The following is an 8,057-nucleotide window of genomic DNA, read 5'->3' as shown; positions in this document are numbered from 1 at the left end:
GTCTTACATTAGCAGTAATATAAAGGAAGAGAAAGATTAAAGAACATGAATAAGTCCTTATAGGTTCAACTTGATAGCAGTGACTGTCCCATAAAATAAAAATGTTGCAACATTACCTACTCAATTGTGAAGTATCTATTTACTCTTCAGCCCTGGAACTTATTTATAAAAACACATAAATTTTATAAATGCATTATTTTCAAATTCCTAAAATGGTTTCTTTCTATCCAGTATATAAATGTTCTGTGGTAAGTATGAATAACTTCATGTCAATTTGAGAAGCTATAAAGATTCAATAGATCTTCCATGTTTTCATTTTATTTGCACAGATTTATTTATCTATATTGACTTTTTTTGAGATTGTTTGAACATTAAAAAATGAAGGAAAAATAGCACAGCTTATTTTACATTTCTACAAACTACTCATTTGGTAGACAAAGTTTTGGCTCCTTTTTGTCAAAAAGAAACATTTAAACATATGCAAATGGAATATTCCCTGTACATTTGCAAATCTTTAAAGGAAAGGCATAAATACAAATTGGTTGTGAAGTATTCAGCATGCTTTAAGGTGTACTTAGTGGAAAATAGCTATATACCTTTCAACATTTATTCTGGAGGTCCAACCTTAATTTACTCTCTATTTTAATGGAAAATTTAAAAATTATCCCAAGCGATGAAATAGACTTTTGAGGATAATAGGAAACTTAGAATTTTAAATCACATACCCCTTTTAGACCTGGAAAAAATAAAATTTCAGTTATTTCCTAATCATACAACTGGAAGTGGCTGAGCTGGTCTCTGTTCCACCATGGCCAAACAGTTCCCTCCCCAGTTTACAACTGGAATCTAAATTCCTACTAACCTTCCAATAATCAGCAGAATCCCTGTTACTGGGGATTTGAATTCCCTCTTCAGAGTCAGTTGGCAACTTCTTGTTTTTACCCTAAAGCAAGACTTCATGTTTAATGATTGCCTGTCAAGTTTTCTCTAATAATATGAAGGAAGCCACAAACCAAACCTTCACCACCTAGAACGAGGTGCTAAACAGTACCTAGAAAATACAGTAGGTGTCAAAATAGTGGGTTGAAAATTGCATGTGAAATGAATGCCAACCCAAGAGTTTCACTAGTATAATATTACCTACGTCCTAAACTCATTCCCCATTCAAAGTGATTATTCCAGGTTTTCTGATTTAATGAGACAGAAAAGGAAACAATTGCAGGTTTATGGAATAATTGGTAGTGAGGATTTTCAGGAAAATATCACACATGGTTCTATTTATGTCTCTTTCACTCCATATTTTATTTTATTTTGTGAATTATTGATGAATGATTTGGTAGATGAAAATTTGTAATCAAAAAGATCAAATTGCAAAAAATAAAGACATTAACATGTCTGATAACGTATTTAAATATTCAATACTTGTATAATGTCCTTTTCTAAAATTGTTTCCATTGGCTTTTAGAAATGAATTGTTTACTTTAAAAACTAAGAAGTAAAACGTTAATAAAATTATAAGACATTCAGCGGTGCCCATAGCTCAGTGGGTAGAGCGCTGGACACATACACCCAGCAAGGCTGGTGACCTGCTAAACAACAATGACAACTGCAACAAAAAAACAGCTGGCCATTGTGGCAGGCACCTATAATCCCAGCTACTTGGGAAGCTGAGGCAAGAGAATCGCTTAACCCCAAGAGTTTGAGGTTGCTGTGAGCTGTGACACCAGAGCACTCTACCAAGGGCGACATAATGACACTATATCCAAAAAAAAAAAAAAAAAAATTATAAGACATTTAAGTAGAAATAACTTTCAAACTATAAAAAGAATTTTTACAAGCACAATGTTTTCCATTTTCTGACATATGATTTAATGTAATTATGTTTGCCTTCCTCTAGGTCAGACCGAAGGAAGTAAAATGATGTATTTCAAAAACAATCTTAGCTTCATTAACAGACTATTATGGAGCTATAATCCATGAATTTATCTAAATTGTTTTTTTAATTTATTTGACTGTATTTCAAATATTAAAAATTTTACCAACTAATTATTCTTTTAAATTTATATAATCTTGACCTTTTATTGTTTATTTATTTATGTATTTATTTATTTTTGAGACATAATCTCCCTCTGTCACCTGGGATACGGTACAGTGGCATAATCATAGTTGATTGCAATCTCATAGTCCAGGCCTCAAGCAATCCTTCTGGCTCACCCTCACAATCCTGTGTAGTTGGGACTATAAGTGCACATCACCAAGTCTGACTAATTATTATTATTATTATTGTATATTATTATTTTCTTTTTTTGGAGAGACAAGGTCTCCCTATGTTTGCATTGCTGAGGCTGGTCTCAAACTCCTGGCCTCAATAGGTTCTCCCACTTTAGCTTCCCAAAGAAAGTCACTTCACCCATCCTCATCTTGGTCATTCAAATGATAGTAGCATTCTGGGCCATAACTTCAGAAAATAATCCAAATTTCTTTCCTGAAATTTCAAGAAAAGTTTAAATCCATTATCATGAACTAAATTTAGATCGAATTTTCCTTGTTTGTGTCTCTGTTGAGGGTAATCAGCCAATATGTTCAATCATACAGGCCACATTCTAGCAGAAATAATCAATATGAATTATTTTTGGAAAACTACAGAGATTTATTATGAAAAAAAGAAAGTTTTCTTTAAAAACAAAACAGACAATTTGGTTTCAGTATTAGTAGTCTTTATACATTTATTTCCTGTGAAACAAAATCCCAACTCCAGCTTTCACTCACATGATTCCTATGTAAAAGTTTCACCCCAATTATATCAGATGTGGGCCTGATTTGCTTCCCAACCACACACTGGTATAATTTATTTTATGGTGATGCCAATTAATTCAATGTGAACTCTTTTCACAACTATATGAAAAAGGTGGGATGTTGTGTCAAGGCAGTAATCAATTACTATATGAATAAAGAGTCTTGCAGGCTATGTTTCTCCAATTGTTTTGTCAGATTTCCCATTGCGTTTTAATGAGGATCCATCAGTAATGAATATTAAGTGATAACTTATTTACTTTAGCTGTGTCATTTTGGAGAATTTTTATATGTTCTATATAATTACTACTTACAGAGTATATTTAAATATATATAATACAGTATAATTATTACCAATAAACATAATAGATACTAATACATGATACATAATAATACTAATAGATATTAGTGTGTTTCTTAGTATAACAGGTAGAAAAGTAATATTTTTTAACACCTTATTTTTTAAGACATGAAATCTTTATTTTATTTAAGGTAACAAAAACTAGATGTCTAGTAAAGAAAAAATAAACAATAAAGTTTATTGAGACCATTGGTTATTCATTTAATATTTATATTTTACATTATATCTATGTTGAAGTCAGCTATGAATGTTTTGAAAAATAAAGTGTTTACTTAAATATACTTTTCTGTCCTTGAGTGATGGTTATTTAATTATTCCCGAATGTCTAACATAAAATATCATTTCATTTATTTATATTTTCACAAATAAGAATTTAGAAGCAGGGTGGTGCTTATGGCTCAAAGCAGTAGGGCGCTGGCCCCATATGCCACTGCTGGCGGGTTCAAACCCAGCCCCGGCCAAAAACTGCAAAAAAAAAAAAAAAAAGAGAGAGAGAATTTAGAAGCAGTTAATTTCATACAAATATGGTGTGGGTCCTCTGTTCTAATACTTTTATTTCTTTTGTTCATTTAGTAAAATTAGATATAATATTTGGATCACTAATGATGTGAATGGTAGTTTATAGATAAAACATAATTAGCTGGTATTTTTAAAAACTGATAGAAAAAAGTTAAATGCATCATAAATATATTGAATAGTCTTTCATTTATTTTTTAAATTTTTAATTAATATATTTTATTTTGAATAAAATATTAAAAATATTTAATATGAGCAGATGAATCTACTAGGATTCAATATTGTATTATTGCACTATGGTTTATAATCCAAATTTTATAAAGAATAAATTATAATGTTTTAAGAGTTTAAGATAATATTTAGCACTAATCAAATATATACAAGTTATTTAACTTTTAAAATATAATCATATTTGGCCAGGCACAGTGGTTTACACTGCTAATCCTAGCACTCTAGGAGGCCGAGGCAGGACAATTGCTTAAGGTTAGGAGTTTGAGACAAGCCTTAGCAAGAAAGCAAGAGCAAGACCCCCATTTCCACTAAAAATAGAAAAATTAGCCAGGTATTATGGCAGGTGCCTGAGTCATAGCTATTTGGGAGAGTGAAGCTGGAAACTCCTGGTTGATAGCTTCAACTCAGGAGTTTGATGTTGCTGTGAGCTCAGTTAACACCCCAGCACTCTAGCCTGGGCAACAGAGGGACTCTATCGTGAAAAAAAAAAAAAAAAAAAAAGTAATCATATTTGAATTGCAAAAAATAGAGTTTTATTAAGCAAGAGTACATAACATTTCAGCCACCTGCCTTGGGAAACGTGATTTCTTGGAGACATGAGCTATAGGAAAATAATTGAAAAACTTTATGGTAGAAAGTATGTGAAAGTGTGTAAATGTTGTACATCGTTAAAAAAACACAGCACCAAGAGTGAGCCCTAATGCCAGTTATGGATTATGGATGATAATGACACGTCAAATGTAGGCTCATCAATTATAACAAACAATTGATGGGGAGTGGATATTGGTAATGGGAAAAGCTATACGTGTGTGAAGGCAGGAGGTATATGGGAAATCTTTGTACTTTCTTCTTAATTTTGCTGTAAAACTAAAGCTGTTCTAAAAATATAAAAATCTTTTTAAAAGTAGAGAAAATGGAATAGCCCAGAGAAGTCCCTAATCAGAGTACTATTAAGAGAATATTTAGGCTGCCTTTCAACAATAGCAAATAAATTCCTACCTACTTGTCCAACACCATGTCGTGCTGATATCCTGAAATAACTGAAAACTAAATAGAAAAAAAGGAGGGTTGCCCATTTATTGTCAAATCTTAATTTCAAAGAGTTAAAAATATAATTCAGATGCAAATATAAAATAAATCTATGTCAATAAAAGTAGTTTATTTATTAATGAAGAAATTAACAAGATAGCAAAATGTTTTCAAAAGATAGTATTTACAGCCAATTTAAAATATGCTGGCATATAATTACAAAGTGATATATGAAACTGGATATTGTCTTGACTTAGAGAGTAATACAAGTACAATAACTACAGCCTTTAGGGTGAGCTCTGTTGCCCCAGTTAGAGTGTAGTTGCATCATCATAACTCATATTTTCATCTTTTGCTTCTATTTCTTCTGCTTTTTCCCACTTTTTTTAAACAATGTAAAATCCATTCTTAGCTCCAGCATGAACAAACAGGCCTTGGGCTGGATTTCACCTGTGGGTCAATATTTTGCCAAACCTCTGCCTTAGATAGCAAAATAATCTTTGAATGAGCCTGCAGCACAGTGCTCTTGTGACAGTGAAAAAACTTGCAATCTTCCTTTGTCTGATGCCCAAGTTTTGGGTAAATTTTCAACCATACTACTGAGGAAGCAGAGGCAGAAAAAATTAACTAACTTGAAGTCTCAAAGCTCAGACTTGAGTGTGACCTTAAATGGTCTCTTATTTCTTTTGATCTCCTTTATGCCCAAAGACATGCAAGCACACACATATACAAACCTACACAGTTTTCATTAACTATTTTTAAGAGTTTATTTCACTTATTCCTTATATATTATGATAGACAAGATGTTTAATAAAGCATTCAGCTGATATTGTATTTTATGTTGCTAAGTTTGAGTAGTTAAAATCAGAGGCAGTCCTTGAACAGGAGTTAATGTCCATTAAAGAATAAAAAGCTAAAAGAATATAGAAGAAAATAGTAGAAAAAAGTAAAAGAAAATGAAAATAGTAAAGCAAATATGAAAAGACTAGCAGAAACAAAAACCAAAAAGGAATCAAGAGAGAAAAAAAGCAGAGGGTACAATAAAGCGTAGTGATTCTTGAGAGCAAGCTTTCATTTCTACACAATTAAAGTTGCTAGTCCATGATAAACCACCCAAATTAATCCATGAAAGGCAAGGCATTAAAAAAAGAAAAGAAAAGCCATGAAATATACATAACTCATTAATCTCAAACATATCTATCACTATTAACATTATAATTATCAGACACTATCTATTATAAATTAACATTAAACTCTGCGAAATTTGCATAATGAAGAACACTATTATATCTCATTGCATTTGCATTTTTCAGGTAATTCAAAGTCCTGAATATAACAACAGAATGATTATGCTAAATTATTTTTATTAAATCCGCAGTATAAAATAAAATATATTTAAATCCCTACATAAATGTTGAATGAAATTTTTTTATTTTATGAAATGTAGACACTATGAAATTATATTTGGGTTATTTAAAAATGTTCAAATTAGGCTTTGTAACAATTTTAAGAGAATAATTCCAAATTAATAATCAAATACATTTTAATGTTTTGTGAATTGAAAATAATATTTAGCACTAATTAAATATGTACAAGATACCTAACTTCTAACATATAACCATAATTGAATTGAACGAACATATAAAGAGTTTTAAGCTAGTGTATTTCAGACACATACCTTAGGAAACATGGTTTCTTGAGGACATAAACTATAAGAAAATAATTGATAAACTTTATGGCGGAAAGTATCTCAAAGCTTTTAAATGCAAAACTCTCATAATTTAAGACTGTTTTTCTCTCATGATTAAAATGTTAAAAATATAGCAACTTTTTGACAAAAAGATGCAGTGCACTGGCTTTCAAGAGCTATCTAATTCATTATGTAAATGTAATTTTACTCTTGCTGTAACACTGAATAAATGCACATCCTGGATCATAATGAAGAATTTCTTCTTAGTAGATTTCTAAAATTACCACTTAACAGTTCAGTCATCAGTAAACAGTTAACATGAGTTACTAGTGCATGGTAAAACCAAAGCATTAATGCCACATCCCAGTGCTTCACATATTTTATATATGACTTCACTTTCTGTGAAGGATATGAGATATTTCTCTATTTTCAAGCTAACAAGATAGCCTATTACAATTTCATGGATTCTGAAAGAGGACAGTTTCCTGGATCTGAGACAAAAGACGTTCTAACTCATAGAAGGAGTAATGTGTGTTAAAACTAGCAATATGTATTACTAGTAGCAGTAGCCATAGTATTAGTATCCTCCACGCCCAATTTTCTCAAGGTAATGGGCAGAAGACCAGGTGATAACTGCATACGTTAGTGGTTTGTATTTCAGAAGAGAAAGCTAAGCTTAAGGAACCTGAATCTTTTATAATGGGCAGTAAACATGCCTATCCTCTGCTCTGGGGAAAGATATTGTAACTTCCAAGGATGTTTGTGTAGCAAATATCCTTAAAAAATTATACCAGAATAAAACCAGTCCTTGCCTCTGCTTGCAACATGGACAAGTGTGTGAGAGACCATAGAGAAGTGTCTCCCAACAACCACCCAAAGGGTAAAAAGTCACTAGTCTTATTTCAAGGAACACGGAAAGAATGCTCAGACACTTTTCTGTATGGATCGTGAATACAGAGCTGCCCTGGACCTTGCAGAAAGCCATTCCCTGAACTCCGAAGGTGTATGTTAAAGTATATTATTTTGCATGAGATGAGATTTTTCTCTTTGGATTCTCTTCAACAAGCTACTTACAAATGAAGAAGAGAAATGCCCTGAAAAAGAGGAACATCTTTTCGAAAGATGGTAATACTTTGGGTAAAACAGATTGCATTTAAAATAAGTGTCACAAGTGAGATGACTCAAGGGCAACTTTACTGCACCTAAATCCATTGTTTGCTGTCTCCTAACAAGAAGTCATCATTTTAAATCCTAAATTTACCATACAAAGTTTTAGTTGTGTCACACCACTTGATGTTCCATATTTTAGTTATGTAATATTGCCATTGAACAGGGTTGTCTACTTGAAAGTCAGCTTCATTAACTGCACTGCTGTGTTCCTGAAAGTCTATCATGTAAGACATCAAAGCCATTACTTCATTTTTGTTTGTACAAATC

Source organism: Nycticebus coucang, chromosome 10, assembly GCF_027406575.1.
Source record: "Nycticebus coucang isolate mNycCou1 chromosome 10, mNycCou1.pri, whole genome shotgun sequence".
In the NCBI taxonomy this organism is placed as follows: Eukaryota; Metazoa; Chordata; class Mammalia; order Primates; family Lorisidae; genus Nycticebus; species Nycticebus coucang.
This window is presented reverse-complemented; position numbering follows the sequence as displayed.